This window comes from Nylanderia fulva, unplaced genomic scaffold (assembly GCF_048542155.1).
Source record: "Nylanderia fulva isolate GAGA-0341 unplaced genomic scaffold, ASM4854215v1 Scaffold47, whole genome shotgun sequence".
NCBI lineage: Eukaryota > Metazoa > Arthropoda > Insecta > Hymenoptera > Formicidae > Nylanderia > Nylanderia fulva.
In genome coordinates, this window is record NW_028190554.1 from 615,858 (window position 1) to 633,669 (window position 17,812).

General features: G+C 28.4%; 2 protein-coding genes and 1 long non-coding RNA gene across 4 annotated transcripts in view; 1 reads left to right on the forward strand and 2 right to left on the reverse strand.

The window, feature by feature from the left end:
• LOC114937858 (COMM domain-containing protein 4) overlaps nt 1–17,812 on the reverse strand; it is a 113,595-nt gene that overhangs the window by 57,167 nt on the left and 38,616 nt on the right. The window contains exon 6 of the mRNA XM_085486710.1: nt 8,170–8,208. The gene's annotated coding sequence lies outside the window, so the exon portion shown is untranslated. The remainder of the gene's footprint in view (nt 1–8,169; nt 8,209–17,812) is intronic.
• The window catches only part of Tk (tachykinin), a 57,132-nt gene that overhangs the window by 6,685 nt on the left and 32,635 nt on the right, over nt 1–17,812 (forward strand). The gene's annotated exons all lie outside the window — the stretch shown is intronic.
• On the reverse strand, nt 11,878–12,953 carry LOC146721463 (uncharacterized). The gene is made up of 3 exons (XR_014925654.1): nt 12,616–12,953; nt 12,473–12,554; nt 11,878–12,363 (listed from the first exon to the last, which is right to left on the reverse strand). It is a non-coding gene; the product is annotated as an uncharacterized LOC146721463 (long non-coding RNA).

The following is a 17,812-nucleotide window of genomic DNA, read 5'->3' on the forward strand; positions in this document are numbered from 1 at the left end:
TCACATAAAAATATATATTAATATATTTATATACTAATATGAGTTTTTTATTATAAAACTTTTTATATTTTTTAACAAGTAATTATTATATTATGTTATTTTTAAATTAATAATCGATTTATATTAAAAACATCAAACATATATTCTATTTATATTTCAATTAATATTTTTCTTCATTATAGAGATGAATAATTATGTCTTGATAGTGCGCCATACAAGTTTGTAAAAGTTGACAAAAGCTTTCTCTAATTTTTTCTTTTCGTTTTCTATTTTTTTCCCCTTTTGTTTTGCGGTCTAGAATTTATGTGTCTTGCATCTATATCGGCGAAAGTACGCAAAGTTTGTAGGTATATAACTATACTCATTCAAGATTGCTTTTCTTATTTCTGCTGGTAGAATATTCTGATTACTTTTCGTCGTACATCATACTTATACAGTCTGACGATATAGCGATAATATTAAATTATAATTCAAATGTCTCTCTTCAAAGATTTATGTCTTTCTCGAATACAAGCATTATGTGCCATCAATCATTTTATTTTATTAAACAAATAAATTTTATTAATTATGATAGATTCAATGATTATTTATTACGATGACAATTGCAAGAGAAGACAACATTTGTAGATAAACACAAAAAATAATTAAATACAAACTATTCTTTTTATTATTTGCGTCAATTTAATTTCAATAATATATTTAAATTTATTAAAGTATTGAATATTGAGGTTATTTTTCATTAATTAGTTCAAGCTGACAAACTTCGGTAGCATCTTTAGTATTTATCATGAACTTTGCATATTACATTATTCAGTCTTTAATGAAAGTTTTGTTGATATAATGTGAAAATTATAATTTGTACTTTAGCAATATATGTATATATAGGTATGTAAATTTTCATATTAGATAGTTTCATCATATAATTTCTTTTATCCCTTATTCCAATATTCATGACATACTAAATTAATCATTTTATTTTAATTTTAACATTGCTTATTGTTACTTTCGTACATTTTATATTTATGTAAGCAAACATATTTTAAAAAACGTTATATGAAGAAAAAGAAAAAAAAGAAAATTTGTTTATATTTAGTCAATATTTCGTGACTGTAGTTTATTTTGTGAAGAACCGTTAAATCTCAACATTTTATTTATAGGAATAATTTATCTTCGATTTTGTATTGTGACGCTTTTAATATTGTAATAAATAGCAATTTTAACGAATTTTTCATTCTATATTCTAATATAAAATGGACGTCTCGTAATTTAAATTGATAAGATCGGAGTACTTTCCATTTAAAAAATATCATTTAAATTCTGCGTATAAACCGATATGCGGTATTGCGGCAGTGAGAAACATTCGTTACAAGAGTCGTGAAACAATTAAATCCGTTTTGTATTGCAGATTTATATTAATTTCCATAACCCTTATAATCCGTATTCTTGTAGAAGACTCATGTGTAGAGAGCTTTAATTTAATTGTATTATAAAAAAATGGAAAAATGGAAAAATGCTTCTATCGCATTGCATCAGGCAAACAAATTTACAAATTGCTATTTCCACGCGCGCACGGAATTATTTATCTATCTATATATTTAACCGCAAAAAACGCAAAATATCAATAAATGCCAAAGCAAAATCCACTTATATTGGTCGGAATGTGTAGCAATCCGCTTATTTAGATACAACGTAAACGAGATATGTTACAAAATATTAGCTGATATGTTATTTATTTTCAGATTCTAGTTCATTTTTGTCAAATAATAACAATTTACGCTATAAGAAGTTATCGAGTTATTCTCGGCGAAGATAAATGCCTTGTCGATTCTTCTAGGGATACAATGAAGTATCACGTCTTAGTCCTGAAAACTCCCATGAGAGTTTATCTTTATTCCAGATTTTATCGACACCTTTATACATTATTCTTCGCACGTTCAAACATATTTCGTTTACTTTTAAACTAATTAACTTTTAAATGTTTGATAGACCGTCTATCACATTTATATTTTTTTCAATTTTTAATGTTATTATAACAAAGTGTTAAATTAAAATTTCGTTGAAATAAATCGTTTATAGTGTAATAATCCTAATAAAAAAAATCTATTTTTTCTTCTCTCAAATTTGTTATTTGTTCCTTGTTATAAAAGTATATATTATGTTATAATTATGTTATTTCCTACGCGAGAATTAATCAGTATAATGATTTCTCTGGTTATATTATAAATTAAATGCAAATAATTGTGTGTATGTGACCAAATTCTTAAGATAATTAATCTGTTAAAAAATACAAGAGATACTAATTGCATTCTCCCCATGAAAATAGGTAATTAATTAAAATGTTTTCGTTGCATCTGCAACGCTCATAAACTTGATGATAATTGCGAAACATTAAGAGACTAATTAATCGTAGGCCCCTCGCGAAAGCTGCCTTTACAATTACACGTCAAACAATAATTATAGTATATGTGTTATTGCCTACATAGCCAGTGCGTCTGACATATATGTGCTCGTACTACTTGCAGTTACATTTAGTATCTAATCTTAATTATTTTGCATAAGTGCAAAATTAGTAAACATATGAAACATTTACTATCATAAAATCATATTATTGCTTTCCTATGAAACCTATACATTATTAATTAGTTAATTAATAATGCATAGGTTTCATAGCAAGTTAATAATTAATAATTAAACATATTATAATTTCTTTCTTACAGAATAATAATTAATATAAGTACATAAATTACCTAGAGTTATCGTATTTTTCTTCAAATGTTAGTATAAATAAAAATAATAATATAAAATGTATATAAAATATAAATAATTTTCATTTTTTTGTCACTGCACAAAAAGAATAGCAAATACATAATTATTCAAGATTAAAAGTTAAAGAAACTTAAACTTCCGTGATTAAAAATTTTGATAGATAATAAATCTTATTTTTCATATCATTTCAATTGCTTAAAAATTTAAAAAAAATTTAAAATTTCTTTTTTGTTAAGTAATTTTTTGTTTAGAGATCTCTCTAATCATAATTGCGGATTTATCATTGTTATATAGATATTACCATTCATTTTGCTGAGAGTATTTTTCAAGGAACATATGATGGATGAAAGATGGATCAGTTTTTCGAAATATAATGGTGAAACAAAGATATACGTTTAAATGATAAAAGCCTTATTTTTGATGAATTATATTTCCATATATATATATATATATATATATATATTATGACACACAACAAAACTTTAATTTTTATTCTCTAAAACGGCTTTCGAGAAAAACGACTCGAAAAAAAAACAGAATATTACGCGACAAAAAAAGTTTGTCGTTTAATCGGGCTCTCAAAGAAACACAAAGTAGCGGTACACTTGTTGAACCTGCTCGTATTCACATTCTGCATCACGTACGCAAGCTATATTATCAACGCTTTGCTACGTAAGAGATTCTATCCATGAGATGTTCACATGCAAGTGACAAAGCCTTTAATCTACCGCGGGCTAAACTGTATCGTAATAATATTATATTCTCATTTCGTAAATAAGTACTTAGCTGCTCATTATTTCAGCTTATAAATTAATGAAATTTATGAAATGCTTATTGGCCAAACAAGAGCGGAATTAGATTAAATAGAACAAATTATAAATGATCAGTTAGTCCGATATTATGTTATTATGGTGAACATTTATATATATACGTTCTGTAATAAACTCTTAAGCACATAAATCCTGTTATATATTACCCGCAATTATGAAATGATTATTAATAATAAAGCATGCGAGATGTTTTGCATGTCACCAGTACCGGCTTTAGGGTAGGGCGCAGTGGGGCGACTGCCCGGGGCGCCGGATCTGTAGGGGCGCTGCTGCCCGGTGCCCCATAGAGTCCCTCTAATAAGATGTCGCGACTCTTATTAGAGGGACTCTAATGCCCCCTAGTATGCAAAAGTACCTATATCTCCTCACTGTGTTATACCCTGACATGCTCTCTATACTTTTGTATATCTTTTGATTCTTTCGTCTCACATCTGTATTTATCATGGCTATCGCGTTCTCCGCTTTGTGCGGATCTTCATCGCCACGCTTGACGCTCGACTCCCTCATCACGCGGGCGCCTTCCGTAATCTCTCAAAAACTCTAGTTTAAGTATAAATTTAACGTATAAGACGGGCAACAAGAGCCAAATCGCGGATGACAATGCGTTATCCTAACGAAACTAAATAATTTTTCGTTAGAATTAAATACCGGTGCACAAGGCACCAAATTTTTACTTGGACACGGCCAAGATTTTAAATATGAAATAATCTCATATTTTGAGATTTAATTTCAATACCCCTTTAACCCCCCTACGGAAAATAAATAAATGAATGCAAGAGAAAAATATAGCGAAAGGTCTCGGGTTCGATTCCCGATTCAGCGATTTTCGGATCTATATTTTTCTCTTGCATTCATTTATTTATTTTCCGTAGGGGGGTTAAAGGGGTATTGAAATTAAATCTCAAAATATGAGATTATTTCATATTTAAAATCTTGGCCGTGTACAAGTAAAAATTTGGTGCCTTGTGCACCGGTATTTAATTCTAACGAAAAATTATTTAGTTTCGTTAGGATAACGCATTGTCATCCGCGATTTGGCTCTTGTTGCCCGTCTTATACGTTAAATTTATATTTATATTACAGAGCCTTGTTAAAAACTCTCTAGTTTAAGCTTTGTCCTCTAAAAGACCCAAAATAATAAAAGTATATAAAATACAAAAAAATACAAAAAATTAAAATATAAAAAAATATAAATATATAAAAAAACAAAAGCAAAAAAGGAGCTACAAAAACTTTCTACGTCCACGTCGTTAGCTCTGGGTAAAGCTAAAGGAAAGTTTTCTGAATTTTTATATGCGTGCATTCGTTCATATCCGTTTAGACTAGTAAAGATATCGAAAATTGAATGGGCGCCACGATAATCTTGCCCAGGGCGCCAATGTTGCTAAAACCGGCACTGCATGTCACATATATTTATCGCGAAATTACTTGCAGCTACAAAACGTATTATTTATCCAATTATATTATGACGCATCTGTTGCTTTATAATAAGTGTTACATTAAACAAGAAAAACATTACATACCGCGAATAGTGAATTTAGAAATTAATGTAGCATCTGTGCGTAATATTTTATTGAATTAAAACGTTTTCCTTTAGCCGTCTTAAAAAGATAGTATAACAAATTATGGCTTATCGGCTTTCTCCTATAAATCGAGCTCTCGATTTTTTCTTTAGTATCAACGTGGAATACATGGCAACTGCCAACGGGAATACAGATAAAAATTGTTTCACCACTGTAAGGCAATTCTTAGAACCTTAAAAATCTCGATGGGATAGATACGATTGAGGTATTTGTATTCTTATGAGACACACAAACCGACAAGACAAACATCTTGCAAATATGACGAAGGTAGGCCCTTAGAGGATTCTCACGAAAACTTCATAAATCACTCTCCCGGGAAAAGGAGAGAAGAGAAACGTGTTTTTCGTGGGAAAGATATAAGAGAATACAACACGTTACATACATCAGTTACATACACCTTGGATTTCAAGTATTAAATGACAATGATAAAACGAAAATACAGGATTCATAACACGTAAGAAAATGCTTTTAACATATATGTATAATGGTAATCATGTCTGATATTCCGCTAATTGAGATTCAAGAGTATATAAATATTTACTAATTACATTATTATATATAATTACATTTAAAAAGTGAACAATACAAAATAATTAACTTTATATAGTACAGAAGGCAATCTTTATTTTATTTTTTTATGTTAAACAATTCAGAATTATTATTAATTATTTTAGATGTATGTGTGTGTTCAGTCTTTTTCTTTTTACTTTCATAACTGCGTTTTTATATTTGCAATAAATGCGAAAAAAAATTATTTTATAATATATTAGAAATTATAATTAATAATACAATTTTATGTGTTTTAATGATGTTTGGAACTTCATTAAATGTTTTAGAATTAAGCGAATTTTATATAGCATTTTAATAACATAAATTCACAAATAAGTGATGCGATAAACCAGTTAAGATTTAATAAATTGTATTTCTTTTGCAAAAGACATAAAATTCATCATCAATTAAATTCTTTATAAAAGAATCATAATGCAAAATAATTAATACTAATTTAGTGTTATTCATTAAAATATGACATCAAACATATGACAAAGGAATATTATTTATATTAACTACAATGAAGTCTTTTAAAACAAATGATATGGGGACATGAACGTATCGGAAATCACGAATTATTATTTTATGTACATACACACTCTTCGATCTTTCGTCGTCGTTAGAATTACCGTTTTCAAGAAAGTACGCAATTTCCGCGACGGCTTTAATACCTCGATAAACAAAAGCGGGGACGCGTTATTGATTTCAAAGTTCTCGCGTATTTTACAAACACGCAACAGTTTTGCATTTACATCTTCGCGTTCAGGCAGTTGGATATAATCGCGCGCTACCTCCTTTCTTAGACAAGCTCGGCGGTGAATTTTCCCTCGTCAGATCGCAACTTAAAGAAGCCGATGCATCCCTCTGCCACGTTCACGAATGGTCGCATCGCGATGCGAGATATGCGCTACCGCAAGCACTTGTAATCCCAACACCGACAAACACGACGGCCGTGTAACGGAAATGCTTCATTGATCTATTTTGCGGATGTCCTAGTGAGTGTCATCCCGCGAGCGAGATGTATCGAATCTAGTGTCGAAATATCGCACCCTCGTATCGCGTCCATCCCTTCGTCAAGCGATAACATTATCACTTTGTCACGTTTGATATCGCGACATTGTGCACACGCAATCAATCTCGTCACATTTGCATACATTAATGTGCAAGATTGTTGCGTGACCATCACGTATTAGTAAAGGGAACGCGAGGAAAAGAAAAAGAAAAGAAAACTCCATTGCATAGCATTGCGCGATGGAGAGTTCTATATTAACTTGTAAATAGTATTGATCTTTTGACTCTTTTCTCTCTGAAAAGAAGAGTTAATAGAAATTATTAATTTATTTAAAAATAGCTAAAATAGCTAAAACCTTAATATCTAATACAAAAATTTCTCCCCAAAAAGATAAACTGATATAAAAACCATTATTTAAAAATATATTGTTTGCATAAAATAAGAAATGTGTTCACGAAATCATTAACTAACACGTTTAATACGTGTAGAAAAATTAATTAAAAATATTAATTAATTACTTATAATATTACAACATTAAAATATAAAAATAATAAGATGAAAAAAATAACGAGATAATTATAAAAATAATATCATTATTCTATTAAAACATATATATCTATTAATTATTATATTATTATAACTTTGGTTAGGTGAAATTAACTTATTTATATAATTGTGATTTAGGAATTTTTTATAAATAATATATCTTGACACTCATTGTCAAATGTTGATGTAAGTACCTATTCACACAGAAAGTTTGTTGAGCGTGAAAGATAACTAGATTCGTAAGACGAAACGAGAATGTCAGAGAGACTTCAACGCATCGTATGATAAAGTATAAGCGGGATATTGTTATGACACACATGATGTCTAACATTTCTGGGTTATATGATAAATAAAGGCACAGATGAAAATAGATGAATACTTATACATATCAAAAGATCTTGGAAGACACTTTTTTGAAAAAAAAAAAAGCTCTTTCGCTCTTTATAACAAAATTGTTAAAAATTGCATTTAAAAAATAAAATCTAAGAAGAGAAAGTATATAAGAAAAAAATAGAAAACATATAACGAAAATATTTTAGGATACTTATGAGATATACTGTGTGTGTGTAAAAATTGAAATCCTGTCTTATAAATTTGTATTTGCTGCAGTAATAAACATTTTCACAAAACTATATTTGATTGAATTAAAAATTAATGCGTTAACTTGAAAATTTCAAAAGATATACAGAATAAACAATATCCAAGACACATATAATATATAAGTAATCTTTCTAAAAAAAGGTAAAAACACGCCAGTTGTTGTAAAAAAGTGTATGCAACAAATAGAAGTTAAAAAAGCAAAAATTTTTAATGCTGCATGTCAAAATCTATTTCTTACATATACTTGGTGTTGTTTACCATAAAATAAAAATTTGCCACTCACCGATCGATGCATAACAGCGATTACGTGGATTAAATTGATCTGTAACATACAAATAGATCTAAATTAAAGCAAAATTAAAATTTATATTTCATAAATAATACTTCAAAATAATAATTATTATACGCGCACATTCAATATGATATTCAATGTATATAGTAACAAACAAATATTTAATAAAATAATTATACCTATAGGTAATAAATTAAAAAAAACTGTTTTTTTTCAATACACATATATAAAAATTTTTTATTCTAGTTATTGTTTATTGTTCAAACAAATGAATCAAATAAACAGAAAAATAGATACACAATTAAAAAAAATATTCAAATAGCAAATTGCCGCAAGACTGCTCCGCTGTCGAGTGATTGCTTTCTCTTTTCAAATTGTCAGGATATTTTTCTCTAGAATTTATTATATTCGAGCATTTTATTCATGCAAGCAATCGTTAATAACAATTGAATTATCCGCGGCACGATAAAAAATTGATTTACGAAGTTTACGGTCTCTTAATTAATCGTACAAGCCAATAATTATTCGTAGAGATAAATGACAATGTTTTAAAATAGACTAAAAAAATGTGTGTGAGCATGTTGATATACATACATATCACTACAAGAGTAACAAGAGTAATGTACAAATTACGTAAGTAAAGAAAGATTATTGCTGGTATTCTTATTTCTGAAATACACAGTCTTGCGATAGATGAGCAGAACGTTAAGATGAGATAAGATGAGATCCTGATTGGAAGCTCGTTAGAAATTTACGTGGTAAATCGCGGATTACGAGATTCGAGGTAAATACAATTTGGAGGCTCTTAAGCGGTAATCGTCCTAAGCAGACAAGTTTTCTCATTGCCAGCTAACCGGACGCTAATCCGGCGGTAATTGGATAGCACTCCGTGCTTCAACTTAATCAGCTCCTAAGTACGCAATTAAAAAAAAAAAGAAATAAGACTTTTGTATTCATCAACTATAAAATGACGCGCGCCTTTAAGTTACAGATCCAATTTTAATTCAACGATGAGAATATCTTAAAGATACAGTTCACAAAATTATATTAATTGTAATAATAAACAATATAATTACATTATTTCGTCTCGACTTTAATATATCGATGACTATTAAGAGAATTATTTATATTTGTAACAATAATTCTCTTTTCTATCAGAAAATGATGTTTATGACTAACGATTACAAACAATTATGTTTAAATATTAAGACTAAAAAAATATAAAATCTCATGTATTACAATGTGTATCATGAATAGTAACAGAATTATTTTTAATTTTTTTTAAACGATAAACTTTTCTAAACTCAAAACGCACGTTACACGTAAAGAATGACCTGTTCCGCACACTCTCTGTATTTGAATCTGAATAAATGAATATTTCTTTATAAATCTTTTATGCTATTCAATTTTTTTTAATTATTTAGTACATGTGTATTTATCAATTCAAACACATTGTCATAACTTGATTACTTTTGTACGTGCAATATAGAATAATTGTAAGTATAATATAGTTCTTTTATATATTAAAAGCAATTTCCCAAATTGGAACCACGCAATCATCTATTTAAAAAGATCGAAAAAGCTATACTTAACAATGCAGTTCGTGGAATTGCTTTATAGTATTTACGAGAGGCATTATAATTGTAAATTGCTCCCCGATTATGTTTTTTTCTCAATCTAGTCTGCATTCCACAAATTCACAAAGTTAAAGCAAATATATGAAACATTTTTTTATGAAACCGCTCAAGATTGATATGTAAATAATTTACATCACTTATAAATGTTAGAATGATTATTAATTGTGCAGTTCATTCACGTGCAATATCATGTTATTTAAACAAGATCGAAAAAAAGTGTAAAAATAAACGCACAAAAAATAATCATTAATCAATAAACTTTGCTGAATCAAAAAGCGTTTGATATAGAATCATGATTATAAAGAAATAAAAAGATTAAAGAAATATGATAATTTTCTAAAAAAGAATATATGTGTATGTGTATAGTATGTAAATATAATGTATAAATTTTCTTCAATGAGCAATAGTTGGTTGAGTTATACGATTCTTTCTATCATAATTGAGGTAAAAAATAATCGCCAAAAAAGTATATCGAATTAGATTACTGATTCTTGTGTGTATCTTGTATTTTTTCTGTCTTATGTTAATCTATCAAAAATTATTCAGAATTATCTTTTTTATCTATAATTCTTATTTACAGGTACTTATATAAAACATTACAAATCGAGTTCATAACATAAAATGATTATATAATAATGCTGACATTTTAAAATATAACAAATATAGAATATGATAAAAATTATATTTTATAAGTCGAGTAATGATTTCAAATAATCTCAAGTTTAGCAATTTGTTATAAAAGTTTAATTCATTCTGAAATATTTGATATCCTTTATTCTCAATGTAGTAGATATCTTTCACTCGATTATTAATCAAATATAATATTTATTGAAACAAACTCTTAATATTTGCTGACCAATTCTTTAGAAAATTATTTTACAGCAACAGGCAGAAACATGCAACGAAAAGATTATGCTTTTTAAAATTTAATGCCGATTTATGTTGACGCGCAATGAATCGGATGCATATATCCCCAGAGAATTGTCCTGTAGATTGTAGATTTATGTAGCGTCAAGAGAAATGAATATTCTATAGAATCACGTATGAAAAAGTATATAAATATGTGACGCAAAGGAAAACGAATAGAGAATGTGACCAAAATATAAGTAGGCTAGGACGTTGCCTAAAAAAACCTACATATATTTCTAATACATTCTTAATTTTGACTTTTAAACTTTTCCTTTTTTTCTCATCCGCGCACATATGCAAACAAAATATTACATTATTCGCATTAATCTTTCGTCTCTGCACTTATTACAACTTTCTAATAAATTTCGGCATAATATTTGATTACACATGTAAAATTATAGTTACATTGCGTGTGCAAGTATAATCTTTAAAAATATATGTATAATGATCAAGAGAAAAGTTGATTTAATATCGCTTATACATTATACTTTTTATTCTGCTCTTGCAATATATGCGGTTGATTCTGATAAATCATATATATGAAATGTCAAAGTATCCAATAAATAAACATTCCGCAAGGGCAAAACTGTGAAAAAGGGTTGCTAGCGATAACAACATGATTGACAAATTGTTATTTCCAAAGAGCGGTTATATAAATTATTCTTATTGTTTTCTAGAAAAATATTTGCAAAATACAATATATCGTGTATGTGTATATGTGTGTATGTATATGTATGTGTATGTGTATGTATGCACATGTATCAATATAACACAATATATATTAATACATACATATACTATATAATATACACATACAAACAAAATAAATTGTTTTATGAATAGTATACATATATATACATATATATATATACATACACAGATAATTTTAATGTTAACTGCAATAATGTGAACAATTTATAAATTATAATTTAAAAATACAAAATACTTTTTTATTTTGTAGAATAATTTATAATTTCATAAATATTTCTTTATCCTTGCAGTAGTTAAAATATATTTGGTATTTGTATTACAAATAGCATAATTGTAAAAAAATTCTAACTTTCAAATAAAATATGTCAATATATTGTTAATTAATTAATGTAACATTATTACAATTCAATATATTGAAAATATTTTAGAGATGTTTCGGCTTGTAACCGCAAATTTAAATGTAAAATATTTAATTTGATAGTGTCTTGTATTATAATATAATGCAATTGCAATGTAATACAATTATCTCTTTTGTCAATTTATACTAAGGGACAGAAAATTATCTACTCAAATGAACATGCGTACATCAGCCTAATGTATATAATAATAAATTATTTATCAATTAGAAAATAAAGAGAACGCACAGGAGGGAATAAAACATAATTCTCTACTGTATTTGTTAACGATAACAGTTCAGATTTAAATATATACGCGTATTTATTTAACATTTCCATTTTCTACCTTTTTCTATTGATACTAATGATAATCATCAAATCGCTAAAGTGTAGATCATCAACAGTAATTTTGAATATTTGTATAGTTTTTTGTATTCACCCTTCTGTTTCAATTAAAATTTTTCATCAATCCATACGGGTAATTATTTTTGAATTTACATTGTTGTCTATATATCTGCTTTGTCAAAGATATACTGCAACAATAACAAATTTAAGAATAGATTAATTTATTATTTTCTATATGCATATAGAATAGATAATTTATTTTTTTCTTAATATACATTACATTTCTCATTCATTTACCTGTCATGGAAAACTGTTGGTTAATCTTATGAGGTCCTAGTGCAGTCAATCATAAGTATCCGTCAAAATTTTGAAGAAATGCCTAATTGAAAATTATTCTATAAAATTAACTACGTCATCTTAATAAGTTTTCGTATACTTACATTTTAATTTTATCAAGAAAATGATGCTTTTCGTAATCTTCCATCAATATTTTTTAAAATAGGCTTACAGATATCACAAGTTGTCATTTAAATAAGGAGTTATCCATAATATTGGAGTCAAAATTTCTACAAACTTGAACATTACATAAAAATAAAGTAGTATCAAAATAATATATAATAAAATAAAACAGTTAGTTTGAAGAGCACTTTTATCGTAATTCATGATTAAAAGGATCTAACGAATGCTATATGGTCAAAGTCAAAACGAAACTGACACAGTTGACTATAATTTCATATCAGAAATATTTCGAAAAGAGAACAGGATTGTAAATAGCGCCTCACTGTGTTCAAACATTATCACTCTCTTTTATTACTCGTTTCAAAGCAAAATAAACAGTAACTAACAGTGCCTATAAGCATGATATGACCCAAATATACGAAAACAATAAAAATCCTTGCGCCTGACAATATGCACAGTTGAAAAATTTTTGTTAAATTTAACAGATATCACATATCCCAAATGGTCCACAGAAATTTGTGTGTTAATTTAACATAATATAAATATGTTAAATGAAGACACAAATATTGTTAATATTTTAACACAAAATAAATGCAAAACTTCAAAATTTTAAAATAAATTTTGTATAAAATTAACATACTTTTAATGTAAAAATTAACATAAAATATGTTAATTTTAAATTTTATCATCCCCACTTATATTATAAAATGAAAAATCAACATTTTTTCCTGTAAATTTTAACAGATAAATCTCGTTACTAATAAAGCAGAACATATTTATTGTGTAAAATTAAAAATAGATGCATTGCGTTATTTTTACATTTTTTTTAATAATTTAACATTTAAATTCAATTAACAGAACAGTAATATGTTAAATTAACACATGTGTAAACGAGTTAAATATTTAACACAAAAATTTTCACAGAAACCGTTTTTAATAAGAAGACAAATTTTTCTACTGTGTAGTTATCATACAGGTACGGAAATGCAAAATTTCTAAACTGCAATTTTTACATCCTACATCTTTCCTTCATAATGCATTTGCTTTTGAATCTTGCAATTAAAAATTCAATTTTTTAAAAACTGCGATAATCATAATATCTGTTTGTATTAAAGTAACGTTGTACTTTAGTTTTTAACAAATTTTCAAGCCGTGCATTCTTTCAATGTTGCTTAATGCGCGCGGGGGTGTAAAAGGCAATGTATTGGGTTGTTCAAAAAGTCATTGCGTTTTTTTCCAATAGATAGCGCTGTCCACATTTATTTGTATCTGAGCGTGCCATGAATGTCAAATGTTTATGCACATTTTGTTGTTGACACTTAACCTAAAAACCAAAAAAAAAGTTGACGCAATTTAGTCGAGTTTTGTGCTTGCAATTGTAGTTTAAACATGGAGAATTTTGAAGAGCATATTCGCCATATTTTGCTTTATTACTTTAAAAAAGGGAAGAAAGCAACTGAAGCAAGGGAAGAGTTGCGTCAAGTTTACGGCAGAAATGTCATTGAAAAACGTCAGTGCCAGAACTGGTTCGCCCGATTCCGTGGTGGTGATTTTTCGGTTAAAGACGCTCATCGCTCCGGTAGGCCTTCCGAGATTGACGACGATAAAATCAAGGCATTGGTGCAAGCAAATAAGCATTCAACGGTTCGGGAGCTTGCTACCGCTCTAAAAGTGTCCATTGGAAGTGTTCATGGACATTTGAAATCGCTTGGTTTCGTGAAGAAGCTCGATATTTGGGTACCGCATGAGTTGAAAGAAATTCATCTGACAAAGCGTATGAACGTCTGCGATCAACTCACCAAACGCGAAGAAAACGATCCGTTCTTGAAGCGTATGATCACGGGCGACGAAAAATGGATTGTCTACAACAATGTGAGCCGAAAAAGGAGTTGGAGTAAGCGAGATGAAGCACCGGAAAGGCAAGCAAAGGCGGACATCCACCAAAAGAAGGTGATGCTGTTAATCTGGTGGGATTGGAAGGGACCAGTCTTCTATGAGCTGCTTCCACAGAATAAAACGATCAATTCCGATGTCTACTGTGAGCAGCTACAGAAATTAAGTGATGCCATCGCACAGAAACGTCCCGAGCTGATCAATCGTAAGGGTGTGGTGTTTCACCACGACGATGCGAGACCACACACAAGTTTGGTCACTCGGCAAAAATTATTGCAGCTTGGTTGGGATGTGTTGCCACATCCACCATATAGCCCAGACCTTGCGCCATCAGACTTCCATCTATTTCGCTCCTTGCAAAACTCCTTGAACGGTAAAACGTTTGCTTCTGAAGACCTCATCAAACAGCACCTTGACAAGTTTCTCGCAGAGAAAGATAGGAAGTTTTATGAACGCGGTATTATGAAATTGCCCGAGAGATGGCAAAAGGTCATTGAACAAAACGGCCAATATATTATTGATTAATGTTCATTACGTATATTAAATAAACGCACCTGAAAATCAAATGAAAAAAACGCAATAACTTTTTGAACAACCCAATATAATATATTACGGTGGCATTAGGGCGCAGCTTTACTACCACGTAGGTTCCTCGTAATTACTGATTGTGAGTAGAGCTCTTCACGCCGCTTATCTCGTGAGTCGTTAAATTCTGGCTATACTATTTACTAATTATATACGTATGCATATGATGTGTGCATCGAATCTCTGAAATAAATAGCTTCAGAATATAATTAAACTAAGAATAGAAATGATGGTTTACGATAATTTTAGAATTTAGGTTACTGAATTTTATTTTAGTTAAATAAAAAAGCTATGCATTATATATATATATATAATTCATTGAAATAGCTATAATCATAGAATTGAGAAAATAAATACAAATAAATTATCAAATACATATAGACAAAAATTTTTTAATCAATATTTTTCGATCAATTTGAAAATAAAGTCGAGTAAAAGAATTATATTAATAAAAATACATCATTATTTTTATTGATAAATAATTTTATAATTCTAATGTATTAATTGAGTCTATTTAAGTCGTACTAGATTTATGTCAAACACATAAAAGTCTTTCAATTGCCAAAAATAGAAAATATTTAATTTTAAACATTCGGAATTTTTGTTATGTACTTTGTTATATACTTAGACGTTATTATTCATTCGATCTTTACGCAATGCTTTAAATTAAATTGTCACAAATATCATATTATATAACATTTCATCGCGCCAATATTATTACCTATATGTTACGTTTTAAGTCACTATATGAAGTGCTCAACATGTTAGCTACAGGAACATGGCATAAAAATGAATAATAAATAGAAAAATATTTTATTAAATTATTATTCCTAATGTTACGTCAACGATAAAATAGAAGAAATAAATATTTACCTTGTGATTGCAAAAACTGCTTTTTATTGAGTATTGCATAATGTTACATGCTCGAGTTCATAAACATAATTTTCGTCGCTTTTTTCCACTTTCTTGCCCATATACATTTCCATACACACACACACACACACACACATATATATATATATATATATATAATTCGTATATATGTATAGTAATGCGTTGTGAATGAAAAGATACAGCATAGCGAACAGCTCCGTATCTCTCTCTAAAAGCTTACAAGCATTAAACAGTCGCCACTGATGAACGAAGTATATATTTCTATTCTCAGTGTTCCAACGACACGGTCTGACATTGACCAAGAGGCCCTAAAACAAAGGGCGAGAACAAAGCCGCGTAAAACTGATACTTTTCAGTTTCACGAACTTTATGAATAGTACGCGTTACATTTAAAAGACGTGTTTTAAATCAATAAGGGCTTTGTAGCTTAAAAAAACATGAGTTAAGCTTTTCAAAGTAATAAATTATTCAAGCTTCTCTATAGTTCTTTTGAAGATTTAATGTTAACTCACAATGGAGGATAGATGAATAATTTTAACGCTAATTAACTCAAACAATATAATTTATCCACATTATTGCGGATAACATTAATAATTTATGTGAATATTTTTAGCTTGCAGATTTTTTACAGTCACGAATGGCAATAAAAAAAATATATATATTTCTGCCTTTCTTGCTAAACTGAAGGAAATATAGATATCATTATTCATACGAATTTTGTAGCAAAACTTTTAATTAATTAGTGACACCAATGTAAACTTGGAAAAAGTAATCCTCTTAAAACAGATGACTTTAAAGAAATATCTTTTCTGCAAACAACACAATTTGAATCTTCTGCAAGTACGCAAACAAATGCGATCACACAAATAAAATAATTACGAAATTGTTTTTACGAAAACATGGTTGCATTTTAATTTCACATATCTCTAATGCATTTCTAATTTCTGATTTTATCTCTTCCGCACATTAAATAATTTTGAAATTTAACTAAAATTAATAAATATATTTAATTCACACAAATAAAATAATTACAAAATTGTTTTTACGAAAACAGTTGCATTTTAATTTCACACGTCTCTAATGCATTTCTAATTTCTGATTTTATCTCTTCCGCACATTAAATGATTTTGAAATTTAACTAAATTAATAAATATGTTTAATTCACGCATAGAGATTTTCATATAAAGAATTTTCTTTATTTAATATTGCTATTTTCTAACATTGATAATTAAATCGCGATAAATAGTTATTTTATTAAGAACATAATAAAATATATGCAAAAATCATATCAATTCATATTCATATCTCTCTAATTTAGTCTACATTTTACACTTCATTTACACTTACTACTTCAAGTGAAATTTGCAAGTAGTTGAGAATTGCATTAACTTTAAACGAGATATAGACATGGCTCTTTAAATTTTTAATCGAAGATCACACAGAGGACTAGAAACTAGGATTTAAGAATAAATATGTAATTTGCGTTAAAATCTCATTTATACTTAATTGTATCATCAATTCCACTCGTTAAGCAATTCTTTCAATGTTTAATGTTTTAGATTAATGACATTTTGGAAGATTTAATTTTCGACACAATTTTCCTTAATATCTAAATCAAGCTTGATCCCGTTCACCTTCCAGTCTCTCACGTTTTACGTTATTTTTTAGATGAAAAGTTACGACGTACATTTTACAATGCACGTTATATAAGGGCTATAAGCCACTTGCACGTCCGTTTTTCTTCCACAGAGTGAAGGAGAAGAGAGAAACGTCGTATATTTTCCTAGATTACGTATTGCAACATTG